Source organism: Epargyreus clarus, unplaced genomic scaffold (assembly GCF_041222505.1).
Source record: "Epargyreus clarus isolate Ecla_fem2 unplaced genomic scaffold, WU_Ecla_fem_2.2 ptg000027l, whole genome shotgun sequence".
In the NCBI taxonomy this organism is placed as follows: Eukaryota; Metazoa; Arthropoda; class Insecta; order Lepidoptera; family Hesperiidae; genus Epargyreus; species Epargyreus clarus.
This window is the reverse complement of record NW_027332234.1, coordinates 8,985,495-9,001,082: the sequence shown is the minus strand read 5'-3', so window position 1 is coordinate 9,001,082 and position 15,588 is coordinate 8,985,495. Positions and strand designations below refer to the sequence as shown.

The following is a 15,588-nucleotide window of genomic DNA, read 5'->3' as shown; positions in this document are numbered from 1 at the left end:
GAGTGTTATGTGACAAATTTAGTTATTTCTTAACTGAGTAATTAAAAGTAGATATTACAAAGCCACAGGGAATAGTGGTAACGATATATAATTTCAGAGCATAATAAAATACGTATGTTTATGTATATGTTTTCATTTTATTGATGTGAAATTGAAATTAAATTTAAGTTCAGACAAAAATGTAACTGTATGATCCTCTTTATTCAATAATATTGAAATAGTGATTTAAATTTAAATAATTGGAAGACCATATTTATACGAGTATAAAATAAGTGATGTGAACAGTTAACACGTTAAATTAATTGACACAAATTACCTATATACCTTGACACAAATATCGTGCGATATTAGTTAACTTATTCCAAGACTAAATAGACGAATCAAACCCCAGGCCATATTACAAAGTCTACGGATATTGGGCTAATTAAAATAAAGTAGGGTTTTAGATATATTTAACTGTACAAAATATTCATCATCGGCTTATGTAATATTTATTTTTAGAAGCAAGTGTTTTTATGACACAACTAATACGAATTAACAACGGATTAATTGAATAAAATAAGAAGACTTAATGTGAAAGTCAGTGCTAATGATGAAATAATTAAGAGAACAGTTTTCGAGGCATTTCAAGAAGGCGTTGATGGATATAAGGAGCCAGGACACAAGTTTAAAAAAAAAGTTGAAGACATAGATTTTATGTTCAAGGCGGAAATAATGATTCTAGTGGAATATTAGAAATGAACTTTATTTATTCCTTAAGATAGGGAAGAAAGATGGGGGTTTCCACGGATCTGTTTCCTTCGAAGAGTCAATCCATTGATAGAGGTACAACATACTCAACATCGATAGAGGCTTTTGTGACGTCAAGTAGACATTCTATACCTATTATAATAAAAATGAAGCAAACATACGATTAAGTAAAGGTTGATAATGAAACTGCAGAATGATGAACACAAATAGAATTGTTTAATTTTTATCGATTTTTGAAGGAGGTGGTTCTATGTTTGGCTATATAAATTTTTGGAGTTCATGCTGTACCGGCAAAATCTCAGAGGTTCATGTCAACTGTATATTTTAACGAGTCAGAGACGCCAATAAGTTAACACACAGTAGATACTTCGTGAAAGTGTGTATTCCAGACGGCGTTATAAAGCTGACTGACGTGGGGAACGGGGAGGAATCGAGCGAATGCATCTTACGGAAATTGTTAGTAAGATACGAGCGAACCGATCCTAAAAGATAATTTGCTGGAAAGCAGTATGTGTCATATAAATTAAATGTGATTGCTAATGCTAATTCTAATACAGTGAAAAATCAAAAACAATACCAACGGCTAAGATTTGGATTGAATGTAAAGATGCTGAAGGCTTGTATCTTCATCGAAAATAAAGTAAATTCAAGATAAGTCACCAACGAAGAATCAACAAAATACTTTGAAAAAATTGTTGGGGCTCGAAATTGTTTATATGAGCAAGAGAAGAAGCGGCATTTAAGAACTTTAAAAATAGATTTATAGGATTTAAGACTTCTTTGGATATGGAACCATTCTTTGGATATGAACTAAACTGGGGGATTTTATTTTTTTTCAGGACCTATCAGAGTATGGGTTAGGTGTAATAATTACATATGCCATGAAGGACCGTTCTGAACAACACTAATTATGGCTTCACGCGCTCTAGAGAATAATAATGCATGAATAATTTGACAAAGAAGCTTTAACCTTTGGATTAAAGTAATCAGTATTAAGCAAGAATATTAATAGTTAATGCCGATTTTCTCAAATAGATGGACAATTCTTGCAACATCGATGGGTACCTTAGTGAGTGTTTTGAGGACATTAAAAGAACGAACAGCCGACAACAATTCGCTGGAAAATAGATTTATTAAAAATTATCGATGGAAATAGTAAAGATGAAAAATTAATAGCTGAATACTTCTATATTACGGAAAGTCATGTAGGTCAAAGTCATTTAGATAGAGTAATTTGTAAGTGAATGTAAGCTGCGTCAAGTGATGAGAAACAATCATCCGAAAAATTTAGAAAACATGAATCGTACTGGACAGACTTTGAAATATATTGATTTTACGAAATTTTATGTGAAGAACTATTTTAGTACTGGTTGATAGCTACAACAAAAATAATCTCAGAGGGAATCACCTATTTGTGGTGTTGTACCACACATATTTTTTTAAATATTTGCCTTGGTCTTTCAATAAGTTTTAGTTTCAGAGAATGAACTACTTCTAACCCCAATGTTACTTTCCGAAAGATGACAAAGGTAGGCAATGTAGGGAACAGCGTTCCTGTACTAAAATGCAGATAGGCTGGGCATCTTAAGCCGTCTACCGAGCCACAGAAAAGTGGACACACAACCATGCAGATGGACGGACAACATCGTACGATTGGCTTGAAGAGATTGGATGAGAACAGTGCGAGATCGGGACTTGTATAAGACCAATGGAAAAGCTGACATCCAGCAATGGATGGCGACGGGCTGAAGAGAAAAATAAACGAGAATTTGTTTTGGAAGAATCTATTAAACAGGAATAATAATATTCCACAATCTTACGAGTACTGAGTCAAGCGGAGATTACCATTAATATTCTTCTACAAATAAAAAAAAAAACAGCGGTTGAGATGCTGAATGTTCGAAAGTATTGCACTGCGATCTCAGATAGGTATACTTCGAGATGCACAATCAAATAACGCTGACCAGCAGTCAGAAGTTTGATGTATTGAATAACGAGGGGACTCGTTACTTTGTCGGATGGCCGAATGTTACAGGCACATCGCATTGATCCATTTATATTGCTGGTTGTTAATACTTTACGTCACTTATTAAATACTTTTCTATTTTATATTTTAGAATGTGGAGTCTTGCTTTGAGTTATGAAATGTCAGCTGATGTTTGCAATGTCTTTTATAATGGAGATATGATAAAATAATAGTGGATAAAGATGTAATAATGTAAATGTTGATGATTATGGAAGAATATATTGTATTTCTGGAATTCCTTCTGAGCGTTTTAATACAAGGTATTATTAAAATTAAAATTGAAATTTATACAGTTATAATTTTAATAATAATACTTTTTACAATTTAAAAATGGTGTGGTCTGGTTAAGATTAAAAAATATTAAATTCTTTATGATGCGTTCGAAATTGGTCGTCCATGATAATAATGTTTTGTCACCCTTAAGTAGAATTAATTGTTTGTGTTGATTGAGATCACCAAATTAATAAAAAAAACTTCTGATATTAAAAAATAACAAAAAATACATTGTATATACCGATTTCTATGTCACTACAAATTAAAAAAATATGGTATAAAATATATTTCTGAAGCTTTTATAAGTTAGCAGAACTCATAGGCAGTGTGTCACTGCCGTACATTTTTCAATAGCGCGGCCTCTAATGAACCCCGCAAATTGTTTATACCTTTGTTTCGGCGTGCGATATAAAAGTTCATTCATATACACGCTGTATAAAATATCCATCTTGTTAGGCAATGGCCGTATCATCATTTGTTAGGAAACTTAGACTGGATTGTGTTACGGTGATTTGTATGTGTCATCTGTATAGAGATGGATCTTGGTATTACATATAGAAGGAAACTAAAAAGGAATTAAAGTTTGTCAAGGTTGAGCATGACGATTTTTCATTATTTTTTTATGATTGCAATCGATGGCTATTAAGCAATTTGTTGGTGCGTCATCATGTGTTTTAAAATATAGTTTTGTGTTTAAATTCTCAACAGTCATATGTAAGCCGTTAAAATCCCCAATTACGATATATTTAATATTTTGTCTAGAAATTAGCAGAAGCAAAAAAGAAAACAGTTTATTATAGAGTAATTCACACTATAATAAACTTCTAAACTTAGTACATATTACCCTAAATAAAGTTGTTTTAAATAAAATTGTACCCATTACGATACTTTTACAGTTACAACTTAAAATGCCAAATAAACGGCATAAAACGAACATATGGAATGAATCATTGCTATCTTTATGAAGATGTTTAAACTAACAACTGAACCAATTTCATTTTACGACCGCAAGTAATTTGTTCAAAAACAATAACATGTTGCAATTTTCAAGTGTCCATTTTATTTACGATACAATTAACTAAGTCTTAAATTTAAAAGTTATTGTGTAATTATGTTAGCTGTAAAAATATACATAACGCCCATGGAAGGTTTGTGTCGAATATAGAGGATTAGTAATAAAGAATACTTTATTTGCATGCAATAAAATAAATTTCTCCGGTCATGAATCAGCCATTTAATTACGGATCTACGTAACGACAATGCAGGGCTCGCGAACATTTGGCAATGGTTCAAAGTTCACGCAATTAATTTCAATGGACGATTTCTAGAATCGGATCGGCAGGACTGTGTCACGATGCGACTAATTCACTGCCGATTTCACAATATTATCATGGAATAATTGCATTGTCGCAACCAGCATTGAAACATTTGGGGACGGACTGTTGTGCAATTCAAAATCTGATGACGATGAAATTAACTGTGCAACTTATTATTAGTTAACGACCGTTATTACGATCAGAGCATCATTATGTCGGAACAAGATTTGTTTAGGTATATAGTATGAGTAACATATGAGCGCTTGCACTTTGATACTAATTGATCACTCTTGGTAAATATAAAAATATTTATTATCCATCACAAGACTCGTGCTAAGACCCCATTTATCTACAGACTTTGACCGCGTTGCGTCAGACGAAATCTTTTTTTTTTCTATGCGATATTTAAACAGACGCAGAATATTTATATCCACTTAAGGGCTAATTCCTTGCATGCGTTATGGTAGATATATAGTATGTCAAATATATTGTACTAGCTGACCCGGCCAAATTTGTACCGCCTCAAAATCTATTTATCAAATATATTTCATATAATATATAGCCTATGTTACTCGTGGATAATCGAATGGTGAAAGAATTTTTAAAATCGGTCCGGTAGTTTTTGAGCCTATTCATTACAATCAAACAAACAAACAAAGTTTTCCTCTTTATAATATTAGTGTACATAACGCATCCAAGGGCTAATCCCTTGCATGTGTTATGATAGATATAAATATTATGTCAATATACATTGTATACAAGAATACTTTTTTGCCTCACTCAGCACGTGACTAATGCGCAATATATCTTTAGATATACATTTTGAAGACTAATTATGTAAAATCACTATGTAGCTAGTTTTAACTTAATGCCAAGAAATTCAAAATATAATGCATGATCCTCTATTTCATCACTGTAACTCAGAACAAGCATAATTTATTTAATGTACACATCCCTAATATAATTGGTTTTGTTTCAGAGTACCAAAACCGCCGCCAAGCTGTCTACCGCAAATGAGATTATACCCAATTACCACGTCCAAGCGCTAATAGGTAAGTGATTTATTGATTTTACATCGAACACACTTATACTTCATACGCTGTTTGTCCACCAACCACCGATACCGAGCCGATACCGATAATTAATGACGGCGCCGAAGTAGCGTACATACCTACATTTACTATAGCAGCTTGTCCACCGAACGTCCGTCACCCGAGCACCGTCATCCTGGCCGCCGATATTCCGAGTAGATCGGCGTGACCGCTAGATCGGCACTGAGTTTTTGACCAGCCGATGTGCCGGCAATGTAAAACACATTGGAACTTGTCCATACACAGCCGTCACACGAGTGACAGCTGGAACAAAATAAGCCGCCGATATCGGTCGCAGTGGCCAACTATCGCCGTCACGACATAATTAAAATCAGCCCTAAAGAATGTTGTTCTCGGTATCGGCTCGGTGACGGTTCAGTGGACAAACAGCTTTACACTTGCACATGCTTCATGCACCCTGCATACACTTAAACAGTACTAAGATTTGTTTACTAGGGAAACTATTTCTAGAACTTATGTTTTATGGCCGTTACTTTAAAACGTAGTAAGAAGCACTTGCCTTAGTTATATATAGAAGGTGGTAGAACCCTTTGTGGTTCGACTCCGGCGGCACCACCGCCACACCTATTTCTACCTAATAACAGCAGTGTTAGGCGCTGTTGTGTTCCGGTTTGAAGGGCGTGGTAAGGGAGACCGACTTTTCCGAGGCGTTCCAGCTTAATCCTCAGAGGTAGCGCATCTGTGGGCGGCAGTAGCCACTTACCATCAGGTAGACTGCATGCTCGTCTGCTACTCCTATACTATAAAAAAAATGTATTTTGTTATCTAGAAACTAAGACTTGATTCAAATCCTTCGTCCTAAACATGGTAGAAGCCTCTGTGGCTTGATTTTAGCCGCACAAATATCGCACCTATTTCTGTCTTAGGTATTAGGTACACTTAAATTAAGCATTACGTTCATTCGTTTTGATATGGCACTTACACGGGACTTTTTATTATAGTACTCACATGTAACAATGCGTCATTTTCTGACTTTAGGAGAGACTTCAATTTTACTTAAGATGTTTTTGATATGTTCTTTTTTAATTATTTTTTTATAGTATAACAGTAGCAGACGAGCATGTAGTCCATGTGATGGTAAGTTGCTACTGCCGCCCATGGACATCTGTAATCAACCCCAGATAGAATTAGATATTCCTACCTGAGGTCGGCCACAGATGCGCCGCTACCCCTGAGAACTAAGTTGGAACCCTAACCACACCCTTCAAAACGGAACATAGCAGCGCCTAACACTGCTGTTATTAGGTAGAAATAGGTGTGGCGGTGGTGCCGCCGAAGTCGAACCACAAAGGGTTCTACCGCCTTCATAAACTTATATGAGTAAAGGTCCTCGGATACAAGTTACCGTAATAAATTAATTTCATTTTTAAAATAATTAATCAGTGTGCAGTAAAAATAATGCAGTTAAATCGTTTGTTGGATCTAATAAATAAAGAATGATATTGGAAATATAATGGAGAGGAAGTCTAAAGAATAGTTGGACCTAATGAAGATGATATAAGAAAAATGCGTCCAAGTGACAGCTAATACGGAAGAACGGTAGAGGAAACATTACATCGGCTCCGATTTTATAAAATACAAATTATGATGCTGTTGTATAAAAAATAAATGTTCATTAAACAAATTGTTGTTAATAAATAAATTTATTGAAAATACGAAAACGAAACAAGAACTACAAAAATGAAAATTGTAACAGTTTACAAAATACAAAAAAACAGAAATTATAAGTACCCTTACCGTGAGTTTTCAAAACATCACACAATTGTACGTTACGTTTACTCAATCCATTATTCTGTTTCGTTTGCTTTAGTATAAAGCGCCATTTTGTCAATTTTGATATTTAATGTTACCTTACTGACACTTTAGTTCTGATGCAATCCGCTAGGGGCGCTGATTGGAAATTGTATGGGCAAATACGTAAACAAATACCAAAACAGTCGTATTTGTCAAAACGTAAAACTCATGGTAAGGCTACAGATGCTGCAGGCCGGTAGTAAACCGTTAACGTAATATCTAAAAGCGATTCAATTATAATTACCAATCGCCAAAGATATTCAGTTATCTGGAACATAATCCGATAGAATTAATTTTGCTAATGTAGCGCTGGGATTACTAAGCCCTGTAAGTAGGGATGTAACGATATATCGAAATTTCGATAATTTCGAACCCAAACTATCGATATTTGTATCGATATAGAAACTATTGTCGATACGATATCATAACAAAGAAATTCAAATAAATATCGATTTAGATATGTTAAATATGAAAAAAAATAATACGACGGCGAAAAAAGCGATCGCCAGAAACAATAAAAAAATATCGTGTTTTTTTTTTCAAATTGTTGGTATATCGATATTTACGTCTTTACAGTATGTTTTATCGATAATTTGCAACTCCCTAGCAGTAAGCTACCAGCTTATTATAATAAACGTGGTGGGTTCGCGGGCGGGTACACGGCATGACCCCGCGGCAGCGATTAGTAGCTACCAGAGTATCTCCGTACCCCCGAACATGCTACGCTACGCTTATACGGAGATCAGAAGTGGTAATCTAACAGGACAAGCGCTGGTACAATGTGAATTTTGTTTGGAAATGAATGGAGAACACAGAATACATGTGGAGTCGCTATTGGTTACATAAAAATAATTTGATGTTTTCTACGTCTGTCGTCGTGTACCCATTATTGTTCCACTACTAGGCCTACTCTAAAATTGAAATCTTACGTTATACATGAGCCTTAAGAACTTTTTAAAGAACACTAAATTACTACTTCATCATCATCAACCCATTACTGTCCCACTGCTGGGCACGGGTCTCCTCTCAGAATGAGAAGGATTAGGCCATAGGCCACCGCGCTGGCCAAGTGCGTATTGGTAAATTACTTAAATTACTACTGTACTGCTATGTATAAACTATATCATCATAGCATCATCGCCCCGACATATGACATATGATATAAAATTACTGAGTTCGAATTTAAAATCACATTTTCTATACTCACAATCTCCCAGAACGTTTTCACTCATAGCAATGCATTTATTATTAATTCTTACCCTAGTTAAGTTTGATGACACTTTGGTGAAAATCATCTCGGTGTTACTTAAACTATATGAAAACATTTAAGCAGTAAGTACTATAAATGCTATACGAATGTTATATCTCTAAAGTGATATTATAATTTACGTTTTATGATTACAATTAGTAATAAATGATTATACATTTAATAGTAGAGGATATAAAAACGAAAGCGAAAGCGATAATACGATAAAACTGAGCGTACAAATTGAAATGTGGAGCGGAAGCGCGCTTGTAACGTATCGCTTCTTAAAAGTATTCTACACATTTAAATAACTCTCGTAATTGAGTAATGAATAGGCTTTAGAGCATTCTGATTCGCATCCAGTGAATCTAGTTCAGCTCCACATCCTCTACATGGCACTGCGCACGCATTACACGTTCCTATATATCGTGAAGCAAATGAGCGCCGCATAGAAATTTCCCTAGCGATTCTAGCAATTTTCCGCCTTAAACCCATGCAAATTGGCGTAATTTATGCGCCGTTCTCACTTTATGTCGAGCAGGATTCGTGTGACGCGCGCCTAAAATAGCCAGACGAGGGTACGAGTTCACAAATCAGTCTGGACGTATTGCTTCTCAGAACCACTGCCTTATTTCTGGGAACGAAATAGTGAGGACGGTAGCGTTGATCTAAAAAGCAGTATTTCTCAATTTGTATGTGTTGCGACTGATAAACGTTAGATCGGCGATAAGCCTGGTCGGGTATGTTTTGCAATTGTAATCTGAGATGGGTTGCTACTCAAAAAGTTGTATACGCAAATGGATGGAATTTACTTAAGCGTTATGCCCGTATGTTACATTAATAACGTAAAAAAGACGATTGATGTAAAGCTAGTCGGGTATGTGGTACGCATGTTTTGTTTTTCCTGTAGATATTTTTACTTAAATGCGACGTGTTTCCTTTAGGGATAAATAAAGTCGCTGTTGCATAATGAATGCTCTTTCCTAATTTATGGTTATATGTATGGTACCAGACATACATGTATATAATATGCTAGTAATCCATCTGTCTGAGTTAATCTTGCACTATTACTATCTCTATCTATCACTATCATCAAACCATTACTGTCCCACTGCTGGGCACGGGTCTCCTCTCGTAATGAGAAGGATTAGGCCATAGTCCACCGCGCTGGCCTAGTACGTATTGGTAAACTTCACGTACCTTTGAGATTTTTTTTATAAATCTCTCAGGTACTCGTATACAGGTTTCCTCACGATGTTTTCCTTCACCGTTTAGCAAGTGATAATTAATTTCTAATACGCACATGATTTTTGGAAAATGAGAGGAATCTTGCACGTAAGTAAAAAAATAATATCAGATAATTTTTCGCCAAATAATCAAAACCAACCAGAAGCGGCCTAGGCATTACATTAAGAATAACACCGATTAAATTATTCGTTATCTAATACTTGTGCATTAAAGAAAATGACATTATCAACCATTATGTTATTTTCCTTACCCTATTTGTTCGTTATTTGTCTTACGTTTGCATTCCATTAATATTAAAACTTATAACGACTTGAATTTACAATGCAAAATATAGATTAGAGTTGACACGAGGAAGATATTGTTTGAAGCAATTTATACTGCTCATTAGGTTGATGTCAGAAAATAATTTGGACACACGCCTCGTAATTACCTTTAGTCATGCGATGTCGGGATCGTAATGACTGGTTAAATATAGATTAGGTGCTCATCTATAAATCTATATTATTATGTAACAATGCAGAGACATTTTATATACAATTATACTCGTACATATATACTTTACTTAAAATGTGTACAACCTTGTTTTTTAGCTTAATCTACTAATAAGGAAAAAATACTTTACCTATTGTGATAAAGCTTACATAGCTTAGAACTGTCTAGATCTGTCTGATTTGAGTGAATTTTTTGATATCAAAAAAGTATTTGATTAAAAAATTAACTAAATATGCAAAATGCCCGTAGGCTTCTGGGTAGTAGAAAGATCGTATGATAATATAAAACCCTAATATAGATCTTATGATAATAGAGATATATATTTTATGATAAGTATTACATGTTATACATTAATTCATTTATTCTCTTAATTTGAAATTTACACGCAATTTGTACAATTCCGGATTTATATAAAGGTAATAAAATACCGGAAAATTATACGGTTGCTAATGTTCAAGGTAAAATATGTTGAACATACTGTTAACTTGTTTCAGGATATGTAAATACTGTGCTTTCTTATACTTTTGTAGGCGTATAATTATTTATACATGTATAAAGTAATTTGCATAATAAAGAAATTAAATCACTTGATTTATTTATATTAATGAACACTATGATCACTTACGTCAGAGCGGTTATCATAACCGTTGGATACGCTAAAAGTTTCTGATTCAATTCCGGTTATACAGAAATCTGAATGAAGGATTTAGGCATCTGTCGGTCTCTTTGTTTGTGTACTTAGGAATATTGGGTATATTAGGAAATTATATCTGTACTTAGCAACGCGGTAAACTATGGTCAAAATCCGACTCACTCTTAGAGACCTGTTCTACAATGGGACAATAAACGGTTGACGATTACCAAACTATTACAGACACTAGTTCATCAGCTCCAAATAGCATCATTATGGAAAAGTATGCATAACTATTTCATTAGGAATAATATTACCAGAGTCAATGAAGAAATGTACACTAAGAGTGAGTGCTGGCGTTAAAATGCAATAAATTTATAGTTAGTTCACCGTAAAGTATTTTATTACAACAGGTGAGCTTAGAGAAATCGACCGTTTCACTGTTAGGCGTCCGGTACTTACGATTATAGACATTTGCCCGTCTTTTAGCCAAAGTAATTACTATTGTAAAGTTGGCTGCGAGGAATCAATGATAGCTTCGTGAAGAGTGAAATTAAGAGCAAATATTGATTTTCTTCTATTACGTCTAATAGAAATAAGATAGGGAATTTATGTATTTACACGCTTTTTATTAGCTTCACCTGTATGTTTGTTTGTATGTTTGTAACCGACTTCTTTGGGCGCGATTTTGACCCACTTTAAACGGCCAGATTTCGTTCAAACTTTGTAGATTTATTTCACAATTATACTATTTACTGTTCCTTAATTTATTCCTAGATTCATTTAGATTTTCTACTTTTTAGTTAATTTTATCATAAAAGCGTGTTTTTTAGTTTTTTTAACTATATTTATTATTTTATGATTGAATTGATTTAAAGTAATTGATCGATGATTGATTGATTGAAAAGTAAAGTAATGAAATCCCTACAACCCCACTGAAGTCAAGTGGTAATATTGATGCACAATAGGAATGTTTCCAAATATAAGAGTACTGTTTTAATTTGATCAAGTATTTCCCTTGAGAAATAATTTTATTTCCTCATACAAATATTCCCTTCAAACCACGAGACTTAATGCTACGTTCTCTGTACGTACAAAAAATGTAAGTATATCTAAAGTTTCCGATATATATTTAAGATTAGTTATAGATGTATATTTTAGATAGGCTTAACAAAAAGTAAGGATAGTTATTGAACAAGTAAACTTTGCTACGAATATCTTTAATCCCAAGGGAAAAACTTAACATGATTTTCTTTCATCGGATATATTATCAAACTTTTGCACTTAGACACGTTGACCTATGAACAAAATAGAGCTCCAAAATAAAGCGCCTACGCCACAACTGTATGGTAGAAATAGGTGTGGCGATGAACCCTAGTCCAATGTTTGCTTATTAACGTATGCAAGCCGCGCTGCATATGGAATTAATGCGCTAGAAACTGCGAACAGTTCATGCTAAATGCACAATGTTGCTCCATTAGTCCGGTACAAAGTTACCGTTTCACTTTTGCAAGGGATATAAAGGGCTTTGAGGGGAGTTTGCACGATCCGTTTGATAGCTTGTGTAGCTTTATGACCTGTCAAAACAACAAAAACAACAGTCTCATCTTAAGTTATGTAGATTTTTGGCTAGTGCTGATATTTAATAAACTTAAGTTTATCTATGGCACAATTTAATACAAGGCATATTAGAGCTGTGTATTAATTTATACTCAAAGTTAAAACTTTAAAATTATTTGTTTTAAAAAAAAAACCACTGATTAAAAACAAGAAGTGTGAATCGATAAACTCCTATTACGATTGACCGCATGTATTTTTTTAGTCTAAATGAAAACAAAATACTAATCAAAAGCATTGTTTTTAATGACAATCATAGCAATTTCAATCGTTACGTGCATATAACGTGCATTGTGCAAAACGGTACCTCACGCATAATTTTGACCAACTTAGTTTAACTGCGTATCTATTTGGGGGTCATAATTGTAACCGAAAACTGTAGTGCGCTCGAACTAAAACCGTTTCCGCGAGCGGCTCGCAACTAGCCGACGATAATCGTGTTCTTACAGGCTCGGATGGTGTCTACGAAGCTTTACGTAGCACGCGACCACGGCTTATCAAACAACACTGTGAATCACTAGCCCACTTTCCAGACGATGTCGATGTATCGAAAGCAACGGATCCACGGCATTTGCGGTTTCCTACAATTGAATACCGCGAGGTTTCTGCGCCTACCATTTTATTTCGATTTACTATGCTCTCTAATATCATTCAGACATTCGGGAAATCCTTAATGTTGGTATTAAATAAATATGCCTTTTTTTAAATAGTTACATATTTTAATGTTATTTACTTGTTTGGCGCAGCGGTCATACTGGTTTGAAAGGCAGTGGATTCCGGGTTCGATGCGTGGTCAAGTAGATATGAAAAATATGAATAATATTTTGGATTTGGGTGCTTTTGTGTGTTCATGGCACTCGCGACACAGGAAACATCCTTTTGTCGGACTATGAGTGTAAAAACGAGTATCTATTTAGAATAGTGATAAGAACTTAACTATTATATTGTTCGTGGAGTATGTTGTCGTGATAAATCAGGAACATTTCTGCACTTTGAACGACAATATTAATATTTTATTTATCGCAGGTCAATTTCAACCACAGACGAAGTTATTGAATAGACTAGATTTAATAGGTGATATATATTTTAATTAACGAATATACAGTGCATTCCTTAATTCCTTATTGATAGCTTTATTTAAACTAGCCGTCTCGAAGTATTTATCTAAGTTTGAACTTTTGCCCAATAAGCTTGCAAACTCCCACATAAGAAGTGAGGTGACAGGTTAACGTAACATAACTTTTAACCTATATCCGGGGTCTATTTAGTTCCTCCATCAATATTTTAAGAATATCTCTTGCAAATAGTTATTTATGTGCCGGCGACCTGTTAAGCAAACGAGAATTAACTAGATGTTGGACATGGCAATTCCATTAATATTACGCACTATATTATAACACTACAGCAGTTAATTTAAAACGATCTAGAATGCTATTTTTCAATGTCTCTATGTTTGCTTTAAATTTATTATTACTTTATGGCATGAACATTTTAGTAAATTAACTTATTGGAATTCGTTTATGCGTCTATTGATTTATGTGTTCAACATAAAACCGATGGGCGCACGAATGGAAATAAATATCTTTATTATATAGTTTATAAGTGTCACGATATACAATTAAGATTTAAAACAATTTATAAAATATTACTTTAAATCAATATAAGGCCACATTTTTTCATTCTTAGATTTGTAAAATTTTCGAAGTGACTTAATTATTTCTTTTTTCGAGAACAAAGTGAGTTACAAACTCATAGTAATCATCTCGGTTGATCTCACATAAACCACATGTAGGTTCATTGCATTCCCTGTTGTTACACATCAGATTAAATTAAGATAAGCGTATCGTTATTGAATTCACATCATCGCTAACAGACAACTTTCGGAATGAAAGTATAGGAAGTTATCCAATACTTATATCTGCAGTTTTAATGAAAATCAATGGTAGGAGCCTTATCTTATACATTAAGTAAAGCAGCCGCTATCCCTTATAAAGTCATTGGAGGCGTCAAAACGCGAAAGATACAATAAAATATATGGATATGCAAATAGATAGATAAAAGAAGGATATAACATGGTTAACGTAACGATCTCGCCGGATCGCCTGCGCGGGCACAGCGGCGAAGTATTATAAACTTGTTTAATAACGCGGTAGCCACTTAGACCGTAACGCCGCTTCTAGTGTTATAAAGCGAACTAATCGAGCCAATGGAGCGAAATTAAATGTAAATCTGCCCTGGTTATATCGACTGGAAATGATATAGTTTATGCCTTTATTTTGAAATAACGACGGCTTCATAATGAGGATTGCGTTCAACTGATTACATATACGGTAGATGGAAAGGTGTCTAAAATTTTCCATACTCCCTTCCGCAAATATTCATGAAGATAATACTTGAATTCGGGTCATAGCTGACATGATCCATATAATATCATTACGTATTGGTTGATTAAAATATACAATACAAGTAATTTTTATAAAGCTATTTTACAAGTACCTACAAGGAGAATCGAAAACTATTAGGCAAATGTATTGGTATAATAATACACATATTGTAATGTTGCAACGAGACAAAACATTATCTCTTCCACTTGCTACTTTTCGGTTGTCAGACTAATCCCTAGACCAGTAGAAAATTTATCACCGTTAAAGTTGATTTCTAACAAATTATGTAACTTCATTCAACAAAAACTGTTTTGCACCATCATCAACCCATTAACGTCCCACTGCTGGGCACGGGTCTCCTCTCATAATGAGAAGGATTAGGCCATAGTCCACCGCACTGGCCAAGTGGTATTGGTAGACTTCACATACCTTTGTATTTTTTTTTATAAATATCCCAGGTATGCAGGTTTCCTCACGATGTTTTCCTTCACCGCAAGTGACAATTAATTTCTAATACGCACATAACTTTGAAAAATCAGAGGTGCGTGCCTGGCATTTGAACCTGGGACCCCTCGATCGAGAGGACGAGTTTCTTAACCACTAGGCAATCACTGCCTGTTTCCCGGTACACATAAAATGTAAATGAAAACATCCTAAACGGATGAATGATGAATGGTAAATGTAAATGTTATAAATATG

The 15,588-nt window shown here is 34.4% G+C and overlaps 1 protein-coding gene across 1 annotated transcript in view; it reads left to right on the top strand.

Annotated features, from left to right (window-relative positions):
- The window catches only part of LOC140753696 (uncharacterized), a 149,981-nt gene that overhangs the window by 63,860 nt on the left and 70,533 nt on the right, over positions 1-15,588 (top strand). The window contains exon 2 of the mRNA XM_073088459.1: positions 5,345-5,417. The gene's annotated coding sequence lies outside the window, so the exon portion shown is untranslated. The remainder of the gene's footprint in view (positions 1-5,344; positions 5,418-15,588) is intronic.